Source organism: Delphinapterus leucas, chromosome 4 (genome assembly GCF_059928025.1).
Source record: "Delphinapterus leucas isolate spDelLeu-1000000601 "Yukka" chromosome 4, BTC_Dleu_Yukka2, whole genome shotgun sequence".
In the NCBI taxonomy this organism is placed as follows: Eukaryota; Metazoa; Chordata; class Mammalia; order Artiodactyla; family Monodontidae; genus Delphinapterus; species Delphinapterus leucas.
Genome location: NC_143132.1, coordinates 9,321,002 through 9,334,532, shown reverse-complemented (window position 1 = coordinate 9,334,532; position 13,531 = coordinate 9,321,002). Strand labels below are relative to the sequence as shown.

General features: G+C 44.4%; 1 protein-coding gene across 5 annotated transcripts in view; it reads right to left on the bottom strand.

Annotated features, from left to right (window-relative positions):
- The window catches only part of SETD4 (SET domain containing 4), a 360,859-nt gene that overhangs the window by 266,558 nt on the left and 80,770 nt on the right, over positions 1-13,531 (bottom strand). For all 5 annotated transcript variants that reach the window (XR_016392952.1, XR_016392953.1, XR_016392955.1 and 2 more), the window contains exon 12: positions 11,240-11,384. The gene's annotated coding sequence lies outside the window, so the exon portion shown is untranslated. The remainder of the gene's footprint in view (positions 1-11,239; positions 11,385-13,531) is intronic.

Below are 13,531 nucleotides of genomic sequence, written 5' to 3'. Positions count from 1 at the left end.
AATCTAAGAAGTCATAGACTAATAAATAATACATTTCCACTGCAGTGGGGGAAATAAAGGATGACCTGGATGTCCAAAGAAGGTCACCTAACCCAGATTTCGTGTCAGAAAAGATTCCATAATAGGTGATATCTAAACATTGACATAATGTTAGGCGTTGGACAGGAAAAACAGATTTCGGGAAGACAGAAGGCAGTGAGGAAGAGAAGGCACGTTGAGCCACAAGACCTGAAATGTCCACTGTGACTAGAACATGGCAGCCACCACCAGGGGCCTAACAAGCTCCATGAAGGCATCTGTGCTCTTTCCCAAGAGCAATGAGCTGCCTTAAAAAGGGTTGGACAGAAGAGAGTAAAGGAAATGAGTCAGAGTCATTGAACAGTCATTGAGTGCCCAAGCGTCCCCTCTTTTCCCAGTGCCGTGCAGCACCTGTCACAGGGGGCAGTACCATTGACCAGTTCTGGCCAATGGGCTGTGAGTGGAAGCGATCGACGGCATTTCCATGCCAAAGCATTTAAAAGCTGACCCTCCCACCCTGGTTGCCCCAGCAACCTGGAAGCCACATACAGAGATCTTGGCTTCCCAATATGCAAGTGGCCTGGATCACCAGGTCCCTGATTGGGGGACAGTGCCCTGAAGACTCGCCTGACCCACACCAGAATTTTCATGAGTGAGAAAGAACTCTTTATTGTGTAAGCCATGGAGTTCTAAGGATTATTTATTGCTACAGTACAGCCTGGTGCTAACCTAAGAAAGTCTCCAAATACAATCTGATGACAGGGGATCCAGCTTCTCAGAGCTCCCCAACACCACTGAAAGTCCTTGTCTTCAGAAGCTGAGAATACTCCTTCCTCTTTAGGGGAGAACAGTACTGATATCAGCAAGGCCGTCGCTATGCCTTCTCGGGGGTTTACAAGCTACTCCGTTGATGAACACTTCGCTCTACTGAGCAGGCGTGAGATGCTTCCTGCACAGCGAATGTTAAGTGATCTGCAATTTTCCACTCTCTCTCCCCTGCTTCATGGTTGTACCTTTCTTTCTTATGTCCCCTGGTTCTTTCATCCCTGGCCTTTTTCCTATCTTTCTTCAGCAGTGAGATGGTGCTGGCTGATAACTCAAGGGTGGCCACGTGGCAGCTACAGCCACAAGCAATGTCCTAACCTCCAGCCCCGCTGCACCTCCAAGAGGGAGGACAGACTCCCTAGCACTGCTGCTGCAGGCACAGCAACCCAAGTTCAAATCCAGCCCAGTCTCTTTCGTCTTTGTATGCAGTTTGAGAGTTTCTTAACTTCTCTGAGATTTCATTTCCTATTCCGCAAAACAAGGATAGTGATACTTACTTGAGAGTCTTACGGGGATTATAGGAAAAAACAAATGTAACGTTCCCAGCACAGTGCCTGGCACAGAATATGAATTTCCTAAAAGTCTGTTTCCTTTGCCCTTTCTCCTGAGGGAGAAACCGACTCCTCTCAGATCTCCATGGCCTTATCCTACATCTATCTATGTCGGCCTTTTGATGGGCAAAACTGCACTATTAGATCTGTGGAGGATACAAATGATCAGACAATGTAGCTGAGGAGGCCAGACGTACTCATAGGGAAAAGTTAACAGGTTAATTATTAATTAGATGTGTAAATACCCGAGGGTTTAATATAAGCCATAAGTGCTAAAGAAATCCAGAGAAAGGAGAGACATGCTCAGGCTCCTGGGATTGAGGCTAAGGATTCAGCACAGGGAGACGGGGATAAAGAAGCAGCTCCTGCTTTCCCGAAGGTCGGGTCTCCCATCTCTGGGTCAGCATCCACTCTAGTTCAAGACGGGCTTCAGATTGATAGCTGTCCCAATGATGACAGAGCTGTAGAGTCATTTTCGGACAGGCTCTGTCCGCTCACAGCAGATACATCTCTGAGTACTACCTACTGATTCAGGAGGGTATAACAAATAAACTTTTGAATGAATGTGCCCACCCTACAAAAGATTTTAGAGGGTCCCCTCTGTGTAAGGTACAAGGGTGGTCACTCCAAAGGCTATACTTGATATCAAAGGCGGGGACTATGCCGGGTACCCTTGCCAAGCCAGAACCTAACACCAGCACCAGGCACCCAGAGGTTATTTACAGACTGTCACAGGAGGTTCCCATGGCTCTGCAAACATGCCTACAAATGCCCTCAAACTTCTAGATAGGTGGGGTCAGCTCCTGATTGGGAATGAGGCCGTCAGCTTACTCAGCTGCACGTGTGCTTTAGCCAGGACGTACAGTTCCTTTCAAAAATCTCACAAAGGGGCTTCCCTGGTGGCGCAGTGGTTGAGAGTCCACCTGCAGATGCAGGGGACACGGGTTCGTGCCCCGGTCCGGGAAGATCCCACATGCCGCGGAGCGGCTGGGCCCGTGAGCCATGGCCGCTGAGCCTGCGCGTCCGGAGCCTGTGCTCCGCGACGGGAGAGGCCACAACAGTGAGAGGCCCGCGTACCGGGAAAAAAAAAAAAAAAAAATCTCACAAAGGTGGGGATCATTTAGTAAATGTATAGAAATTTCAAATCACTACTGTGTGAACCTGGAACCAACATAGTGTTGTAGGTCAATTATACTTCAATTTTTTTAAAAAAAGAGAGAAAAGAAAGTTTGTAATCACAGTATTCTAATAGGTTCTGTCTGCAGTGAACAATATTTACATAATTAGAATGTTGCAAACACTAATTACTGGCATAATTAAAAGTATGATAATTTGGGGGAAAGAATGAGGAAGGAGAGGTAGAGGTATTAAATCTTCATCTCTTATAACACTGATAAATTTAAAACTTGCTTTTTTCTTTTCTTTTTATTGTGTCTATACAAGACAATAAATGTTAACTAAACCTACTGCGGTCGTCATTTACAATATATATAAATCAAACCATCACACTGTACACCTTAAACTTATAGACCAATGTGTGCCAACAGTTTCTCAATAAAACTGGGGGAAAAAAAAATCTAACAAAGCTCCAGCCACCACTCCCACAGGAAAACATGAATTTTAGTGTGATCCTATCACATTAAGTATGCAAAAAAATGCAAAGTTGCATATCAACATAATACATCCACTGGCTGAAGACTCTCACGTCAAATGGCATATTCAAAGGCCAGCAGAAAAGTAAAACAAATGAACAGTGACTAGGTTAAAATGTTCGCTTCTTTTCAGAACCCTCTGGGTACATGGAAATGTAAGGGAATAACAGGCTGATTGTTCTTTAGACTTTAAAGTAAACACAGGCCAACGGTGTGACACAGCTACCAAAAAACCAAATGAGATCTCAGGATGGATAAATTAATAGAAGTATAGTGTCATAAGCAAAGGAGGTGACCGATCTCTGTACATGAACGATGTGCGGGGTCTATATTGCTACTGGACAACTCCTGCAGGAGGTGAGAGTGTTCTCCCTTTGCATCAGAAAGCAGTGAGGACATTCAGACAGGAGACAATAAGGCAACGTAAACACCAGTGTCATCTTTAAACATTGCAAGGATCTCAGTATGAAGAGAGCTGGATTTTTTTCATATAGTTTCAAAGGGCAACTGAGAACAAAAGACAAAATTGAGAGGGAGACAATTTTTAGCCAAATGTGAAGGAGACCTTTCCAACAACGAAGGCTGTTCAAAATCTGGAACAGTCTCGTGAGGTGGTGGGCCTTCCTCGCACTGAAGCTTCCCTACAAAGGTGTCTTCCCACTTTTTTGGCTGCATGAAAATTTAGAGGAACATGAGATTCTTCAAGTTTCAAGGCAGGTTTTGTAGAAAGCATTCCTTAGAACAGAGAGTTTAGGTTGGGTGGCCTCAAATGACTGCATAGAAGCTAACCAAAAATTCTTGCTTCCTCAGACATTATTTTCCCCTATTACAAAGGTTAAGAATTTCCCGGGTCAGATTTTAAAGGGGCATTTAATCGGGTCATTAAAGTTCAGTCCTTTTCCCAACTGGCAAGTCCTGCGCTCACTGGCCTTTGTGCAGTTCTGCCCTCTCCTCTCCCACCCCAAAGTCACACCCGCGCTCTTGCTAAAAGCTGTGGACTCTAAACCTCATCATGTAGAATGCAGAAAGGGAATCATTGATTTTGTTCTGGTTAGTCATCATAATGCTTTTCTCTTATATGTACTTAATCATTGTGGTTTCTCCAAGAATGGAAAGCTTTCCTTTCTATGGGAGAATCTAAATAGCTCTCTAAACAGACAGCAGCTGAGCAAACAGTGCAGAGAATTTCGGTGCCCTGTGATGAGAGCCACCGCACCCTCAGCCAAGGCCAAGCAGCTCCTGGCATGGCAGCCAAATTACAAATAGCTGCGGAGTGATTCCTTTTGATCAACGGTGGATGCTTCCATTTCTTACAAGAATGTTCCATGCAGCTTTGTGCTTAGTCACAAAGCCTGAAAATGATAAATGTACTAGAGAATCAGCCAGCGTTTCCCTTCCAGGACTAGGACCAGACGGAGCCCGGGCAGCACCACTGCAGCAGGAAATAGCCACACAGCTGGCCCCCTGGCAAGGGGCCGGCATGAAATGCTTCTCCCTGGAGTCCTCATTCTCCACAGCCTTCGCTGCGCACCCTGCCTGGCCCGCTCTGCCTGTCTCTGCCCAGTGATCAGGCCTTTCGTACTTCGCAATCTTAAGCACAGGAAACGCACAAGTCAGCACCCACAAAAGCGCACATCACCTCTTGCTCCTAAGGAGAATTCCCAGCAGCTGTTTAACAGGGTGTATGCCCACTCACATTATCTAATTGCTGAGGCAGGATGAGACGGGGTGGGAAAAAAAAGGAATGAATGACTCCTGTGAGACTGCAGACTGTTGAATAATAACCAGTTGGCATTCTTCCCTTAAGTAGTGTCGGGGGGGAGATGTAGGTTTGAGAAGCGTTGCAGCCTCCTCGTGTTCTAGGGGAAGAGGGCTGACCAGGGGCTTTTGCTAAATAGAGAGGCTCCTTGGGGCTGGCGCTGGGAGGAGTATCTCCAGCTCAAAGCACCAGGGGATGCTGCAGCAGAAGGAAGGGAGAGAAGAGTACAGTGTCTTCAAGGCCAAGGCCACCTGAGGTCTGACTCTGGGCATGGTCAGCCTCCCAGAGGAGGCCACAATGAACTTGGAGCCTGTCTCCTTGGGGGAAGGACTGCTTGGCTTCTTGTTCTGTGGGAGAAAGCATGAAGCCTTGTCTTTAATTTGCATTTTCTCATTAAGTGGAGTCAAGCCCTTTTACATCTGTGGATATTGTGGTTGCCTTGACTGGGTAGTGTCTTTACATTCCAAATTCCAAATTACCAGCTACAAACACACTTTTATTTATTTGCCACCTGTCTTTACACAACCTGGAACACACTCAAAGGAAGCTGAGCCTCATGCTGTAAAATCATTATTTTTCCCAGGTCGTGCCGAGCTCAGGCTACAGAACCCTGACCGCATTACTAAGGCTGGGTCTACCCGGGCCAGGTCTTACTGCTGAACATTGACCAGAGGCTTTTAAATACAGGACTTGGTGAGGGAAGTTTATAGCAGTACAATCCTACCTCAAGAAACAAGAAAAATCTCAAATAAACAATCTAAACTTACACCTAAAGCAATTAGGCAAAGAAAAACAAAAAACCGCCAAAGTTAGCAGAAGGAGAGAAATCATAAAGATCAGGTCAGAAATAAATGAAAAAGAAACAAAGGAAACAATAGCAAAGATCAATAAAGCGAAAAGCTGGTTCTTTGAGAAGATAAACAAAATTGATAAACCACTAGCCAGACTCATCAAGAAAAAAAAGGGAGAAGACTCAAATCAATAGGATTAGAAATGAAAAAGGAGAAGTACCAACTGACACTGCAGAAATACCAACGATCATGAGAGATTACTACAAGCCACTATATGCCAATAAAATGGACAACCTGGAAGAAATGGACAAATTCTTAGAAAAGCACAACCTTCTGAGACTGAACCAGGAAGAAACGGAAAATACGAACAGACCAATCACAAGCACTGAAATTGAAACTGTGATTAAAAGTCTTCCAACAAACAAAAGCCTAGGACCAGGTGGCTCCACAGGCAAACTTTATCAAACATTTAGGGAAGAGCTAACCCCTATCCTTCTCAAACTCTTCCAAAATACAGCAGAGGAAAGAACACTCCCAAACTCATTCTACGAGGCCACCATCACCCTGACACCAAAACCAGACTAACATGTCACAAAAAAAGAAAACTACAGGCCAATATGACTGCTGAACATAGACGCAAAAATCCTTAATAAAATACTAGCAAACAGAATCCAACAGCACATTAAAAGGATCATTCACCATGATCAAGTGGGGTTTATCTCAGGAATGCAAGGATTCTTCAATATACGCAAATCAATCAATGTTATACACCATATTAATAAACTGCAGGATAAAAACCATATGATCATCTCAACAGATGCAGAAAAAGCTTTTGACAAAATTCAACAACATTTATGATAAAAGCTCTCCAGAAAGTAGGCATAGAGGGAACTTATTGAACATAATAAAGGCCACATATGACAAACCCTGAGCCAACATCATTCTCAATGGTGAAAACCTGAAACCACTTCCTCTAAAATCAGGAACAAGACAAGGTTGCCCACTCTCACCACTCTTATTCAACATTGTTTTGGAAGTTTTAGCCACGCAACCAGAGAAGGAAAAGAAATAAAAGGAATCCAAATCAGCAAAGAAAAAGTAAAACTGTCACTGTTTGCAGATGACATGATACTATACATAGAGAATCCTAAAGATGATACCAGAAAACTACTAGAGCTAATCAATGAATCTGGTAAAGTAGCAGGATACAAAATTGATGCACAGAAATCTCCTGCATTCCTACACACTAATGGTGAAAAATCTGAAAGAGAAATTAAGGAAACACTCCCTTTTACCACTGCAACAAAAAGAATGAAATACCTAGGAATAAACCTACCTAAGGAGACAAAAGACATATATGCAGAAAACTATAAGACACTGATGAAAGAAATTAAAGAGGATACAAACAGATGGAGAGATATACCATGTTCCTGGAATGGAAGAATCAACATTGTGAAAATGACTATACTACCCAAAGCAATCTACAGATTCAATGCAATCCCTATCAAACTACCAATGGCATTTTTCACATAACTAGAACAAAAAATTTCACAATTTGTATGGAAATACAAAAGACCCCAAATAGCCAAAGCAATCTTGAGTAAGAAAAACGAAACTGGAGGAATCAGGCTCCCAGATTTCAGACTATACTACAAAGCTACAGTAATCAAGACAGTATGGTACTGGCACAAAAACAGAAGTATAGAGCAATGGAACAGGATAGAAAGCCCAGAGATAAAACCACGCACGTATGGTCACTTTATCTTTGATAAAGGAGGCAAAAATATACAATGGAGAAAAGACAGCCTCTTCAGTAAGTGATGCTGGGAAAACTGGACAGCTATATGTAAAAGAATGAAATTAGAACACTTCCTAACACCATACATAAAAATAAACTCAAAATGGATTAAAGACCTAAAAGTAAGGCCAGACACTATAAAACTCTTAGAGGAAAATATAGGAAGAACACTCTTTGACATTAATCACAGCAAGATCTTTTTTGATCCACCTCTTAGAGTAATGGAAATAAAAACAAAAATAAACAAATGGGACCTAATGAAACTTCAAAGCTTTTACACAGCAAAGGAAACCATAAAAAAGACGAAAAGACAACCCTCAGAATGGGAGAAAATATTTGCAAACGAAGCAACTGACAAAGGATTAATCTCCAAAATATACAAGCAGCTCATGCAGCTCAATATCAAAAAACAAACAACCCAATCCAAAAATGGGTAGAAGACCTAAATAGACATTTCTCCAAAGAAGATATACAGATTGTCAACAAACACATGAAAGGATGCTCCACATCACTAATCATTAGACAAATGCAAATCAGAACTACAATGAGGTATCACCTCACCCCAGTCGGAATGGCCATCAACAAAAAATCTACAAACAGGGCTTCCCTGGTGGCGCAGTGGTTGAGAGTCTGCCTGCCGATGCAGGGGACACAGGTTCCTGCCCCGGTCCGGGAAGATCCCACATGCCGCGGGGCGGCTGGGCCCATGAGCCATGGCCGCTGAGCCTGCGCGACCGGAGCCTGTGCTCCGCAACGGGAGAGGCCACAGCAGTGAGAGGCCAGCGTACTGCAAAAAAAAAAAAAAAAGTCCCCCCCAAATAAATAAATACAGGACTTGATGAAAACAGCAGAGCTAGTAAACCCTCCGTGTAAACAGAAAGCTGAATTCTGTGTATATTGACTCCCTTAGGAGGTGACTTAGGCATTAGTGATTTCCACAGCTAAGACTCATGTTTAGCAAGATACTGATATCAACAAGGGGTGAGGCCCGGAGCAATGAGGAGCTCCCTCCTCTCTTCAGAGGAGACCTAAGCAGGGCAGAATCTGGAGAGACTGGAGGGGGAGGAAGAACAGGAGGCAGACGGGGGCTTTGTTTGTGGCACAGAAAAGCACATCCTAGCAGAGAGGGCGTCTGCCTTGGGCACAGGTGATGAGCATCCTACGGACACAGATGCTAAAGGCAGCCAAGGAGAAGCGGCAGTCCGTCCTCACAGCTCTGCCCCTTCCCAGCTTCTCCCCACGCTCTGCCCTCCTTCCTTCCTTCCTCCTCCAGAGCTTCACTGGGAAGCAGCTGCATCGTGGAGAGGTGGCGAAGCTCCTGGTGCCTGTGTTCTGCCTCTGGACACAGCGGGGAGGCCTCTGGCTGGGGTCAGGGCAACACGCCCGCTACACTGGCTCAGCCCCACCTCCGTGCCAGTTTTCACTTGCTCCACCTGGAGAGCAGCCCCATCCTCTGGTCTGGATCTGTCCCCATGGACCCTGCGCATCCTCCTCTGTGTACCCTGCATCCCAGGACTGACACTGGGCTGTCACTTTCTTCTTCACAGGGACCTAACTCTTAGTCTCTCCTTATGAGCTGCCCCAAGTCTTCTTTCTGTATCGATTATAGACCTTCATCAATTGTCTTGGCAGAGGCTGGCTTCCCGTAGATTGATTGATGCCCACAGCAACTTTGCTGAAAACCTGAGTGAAACCCAGAGCTCTGGCTCACTCTTCATCCTCTGTCTTCTGTCTGACAACTATACCCTCCACTGCAGTCAGTGCCCTGGGCGTTCTAGGAGAGGAATCAGTGGGAAGAGGCGTTTCTCAACTGGGTTCCAAGCTGGAAACGGTTCCCTTCAGGTGGAACCATAAATACCATGACATGTTGGGAAGGAAAAATCAACAATAGCTGGCAATGAGATGTGAAGGGGGAGGGAGGATTCCTGCACGGCTCCCCAACTTTGAACTTGGATGACTGGGTAGATGGCAAACGAGGGCAGGAAGACAAAATGGAAGGGGGTGTGAGTGGGTATCCATGTGGGATCTCTCCCAAAGGTAACAGCTACCTGGAATGTTGTTAATCATCCCCTTGCTTCATCATATATATGCAGTGACGTGATGGTAAATGTTTAAAAATCAGCTCTCCAAAAATTAAGTATGTGCGCATATCCTAATAAGTTTGTTATAAATTGTTTGATACAAAGGATGTATATCACACAGTTTACAAATAATAAAATATATAACATCCTTATTATAAACCTCTAACATTCAATTGATTCTCACAGAACATTTTTTATTTTTGCCAAACTTTCATAATTGTGGCCAACCTACGGTTGCAACAGATGAACCAATGTAGTTTCAGTATGAAGGTTGGTTGATATTTTCGTTTACATAAACAAGTAAGAAGAAAGCAAAATGACAGAGACACATGGGAGAAAATCACTGTTTTATCAATTATGTGAGCAACTTCTTTGTTGAGTCGGGTAATAGTTTTCAAACACTGGAAGGCTATTTCCTCAATTTCTGTGCTATTCACAATGTAACAGCCGCAGACATGACAAACATTTAAGTTTAATCTGTTAATCATTATTAACATTTAGTCCGTCATTTTGTTATATCCAGACAATCAACAAAGCAATCACGCCCTGATTTGTAGCACTGGCCAATTTCTTTCATATAAATAGTGGCCCATTTCAAGCTACCAAGGTGATGTCACTGAACACTGAATTGGAAAGAGATCATAGTAGCATGCCAGTTTATAGGATTTTTACCATACAGATGCAATAGATATAATAACCTCCGAAGCATAGATAACAGTAAAATAAGTAAGATAATTAGGAGGTGATGAGTTATTTATTACCATTCTCTTTGCTGTAATTATTTTACTGTAAGCTTATATAATTTAATTTTTAATAACAGCTGTGTTTAACAACTGCCTTGCTGAATTCATGAAAATTTAACTATTGGATCTCGCAAGTCAGTTCAAGCCGGCTCAGGCATACCATTGCGTGAATGGCCCAACAATATGTTGTTTAATTTTGTGCTTTATAAAAATGGTACCATGTTGAGATTCCCTGGCGGTCCGGTGGTTAGGACTCCGCGCTCTCACTGCCAAGGGCCCAGGTTCAACCCCTGGTTGGGGAATTAAGATCCCACAAGCTGCATGGTGCAGCCAAAAAAAAAAAAAACAAAAAAAAAAGGCACCATGTTGTAGGTAATCTTCTGGGAGTTGCTTTGTCACTCACCATCGTGTTACTCTTGTCTAGGGACACTCAACACTATCCTGTCCCCTCGTTCTCAGCTCTGTCACAGGAAGTAGAAGCCTGAGGGCCACAACCCCCAGAATCTCTTGCCAACAGGGTTTCTGTTCTATGACCAACGACAGGTGGACGGTGGTACAACGTGGATTTCACTCTTCCTCAGGCAGCGATGGTGTCTGTGGTAGCCATAGTGGCTTCCTGCAATGTTCTGGTTTCCGAGGAGCATCCCCATCTCTGGATTTCGCCCCCTCCCATCCCTTCCAACAATTTTGTAGGACCTGATTTCCTGTACTAAACCCTTCCGACTGGAAATATATAGAATGGTTTCTGGGCTTAGGATTAAAAGACCGGGATTTATCCACGTTGATGCATGTAACCTAGGACCGTCTTTTCCACTGTGGTATAACAGGCCACGCTGTGATGGTATCACATAGGATTCTCCATAGTTAGGCTGCATTTTATATCCTGCCTGCCCACCTTTGATACTTTCAATACAGCCAGTGTGCCCAGAGGATACTACCACGGGCAACAAGGGGTCACGCCCTGGTGTTGGCCCACACAGTTCTCAGGCTCACTCATTGGACTCAACATTCCTGCCCTTACCTCCTTCTCCATCTCCTTCTGTAGGTGATCCACTGGATCCTGCTTTCCAGTCCGTCAACCTTGGCCAAACATGCTATCATGTACTGAAGGAGGGTCTATTGGTGATAAAGAAGTCTGGTTCCTGTGGGCCAGTACAGGCTCCCAGCTACAGCATGGGAAAAAAAAAATCACATAAGAAAAATGTAGCTTGGGTTAGCACATGTAAGCTTTTATATATGGAGTGGACAAATAACAAGGCCCTATTGTATAGCACAGGGAACTATATTCAATAACCTATGATAAACCATAATGGAAAAGAATATTAAAAAAAAGAATGTGTATATATATATATATATATGTATAACTGAATCACTCTGCTGTATAGCAGAAATTAACACAACATTGTAAACCAAATATACTTCAATTAAAAAATATTGAAAAAAAATAGCCTATCTGCTCATAGTAAATTACCTTGAGACATAAGTTGACAATAGCATGACATAATTGGCAACAGCCCGCCCAGATTCATTAGTTAATCAAACCCAGCCAGGACTTTTCCAGAATGTCCTCCCTGTTCCCATACAACCTGTGCTGAGCTGCTTACGAGATAAGTTAATTTATTTCTGGGAAGAAGAGAGAAATATTCTCTCCCCTTGTCTATGGGTTGAAACCCTATTCACCCTTCAAAACCCAGTTCAGATATCTCCTCCTCCGTGAAGCCTTCTCAAACGCTACCCATCTGAAATACCCTCCTCTGTATCCTCTGCACCTTGTGTATAATTCTTTACACCCTTGAGGGATGGGATAATGTCTTCCCCACAGACAAAAAACGGGCTTGCTTATCACTTACTATAAACAGTGGATTCCCCAAGCTCAGCATTCCTCGGCCATGATACAAACTCACTGCACACCTAACATCCACCTGGACCCCTCATATTGCCCCCGTGGGGCTTGGAGGACAAGGGGAACCCAGGCCATCATAATACTCATTCAGTTTGCTCTGCCGTGAATAATGAAGTCCCTCGTCTCTGACCCAGGACTCTGTCTTCTGCCAGCATCCAGTGAACCAGTAAGAGGCTAACTCATTAGCTTGTGAGTAAAATCCCAGACCCTTCCCAGATCCAAGACTGAGTCTGTGTCTTATCATCCTTGGGGCTCCAGAGTCTACTACAGGCCTGACTAGTACAATATATGTTTGGAATTTCATCAAGTTGAATGGACTAGACCAAATACCGGGAACTTTTCTTCTACTGAGTACCAGTGAGCCCGGAGTCTCTCAACCTGGGCACTATTGACATTTGGGGCTGGATCATTCTTTGCTGGGTGGAGGGTGGGAGGCGCTCACTGCAGGATGTGCACTACAGGATGTTTAGCAGCATCCCTAGCCTCTACCCACTCTCCAACTGTGGCAACCAAAACTGTCTCCGGACATTGCCAGCCGTGCCCTGAGGAGGCAATACCACTCCCCTTTCTCCAGCAACGAGAACCACTGGTGCAGCCTACCCAGAGGGTAGCAGTGAGAATGGGAAAAGCAAGCAAAGGGGCTGTCGCTAAGTTATAATGTAGCATCCAGACAGAGATATAAAATATTACACAGAGGGGGCTTCCCTGGTGGCGCAGTGGTTGAGAGTCCGCCTGCCGATGCAGGGGACACGGGTTCGTGCCCCGGTCCAGGAGGATCCCACATGCCGTGGAGCGGCTGGGCCCGTGAGCCGTGGCCGCAAATCCTGCACGTCCGGAGCCTGTGCTCCGCAACGGGAGAGGCCGCAGCAGTGAGAGGCCCGCGTACCGCAAAAAATAAATAAATAAAAATATTACACAGAGATATAAAATATTGCACTGCCTTTTCACAGCTAACAGTAAACACAACCGTGTGAGCACCACAGGTGCCCCGGGGGCATCAGCTAGATCACCTCATTCACACCCTCCCCAACATTTCACTCTGTAGGAACCGGAGGCATGGATGGGGTAAGCGGCTCACCCAAGTGGAAGAGTTTGGACTTGAACCCAGAGCTGAGGGTTTCCAACACTCTTGTTCTTAATTCTTAGCCTCGTTATGATCCCACAAAGAAAGGGGGGAGACAGACTGGGGCTTAGAAATAAGGAGATGGGAAATCAAAGTTGACCTTAAGAAAAAATAATAATAATCAAAATTACATGTCAACACCAGTCTCTTAAGGGTTAAAAATACATAACCCTTTAGCTATTTTAAGTGGGCAAATAAGTGCCAGAATCTGTATTAACATGTGCTTTAATTCCTACATAAAATGTTTAAGTACAAGCCCTCGTGAGCTGCTCTCTTCTGCATCCAGA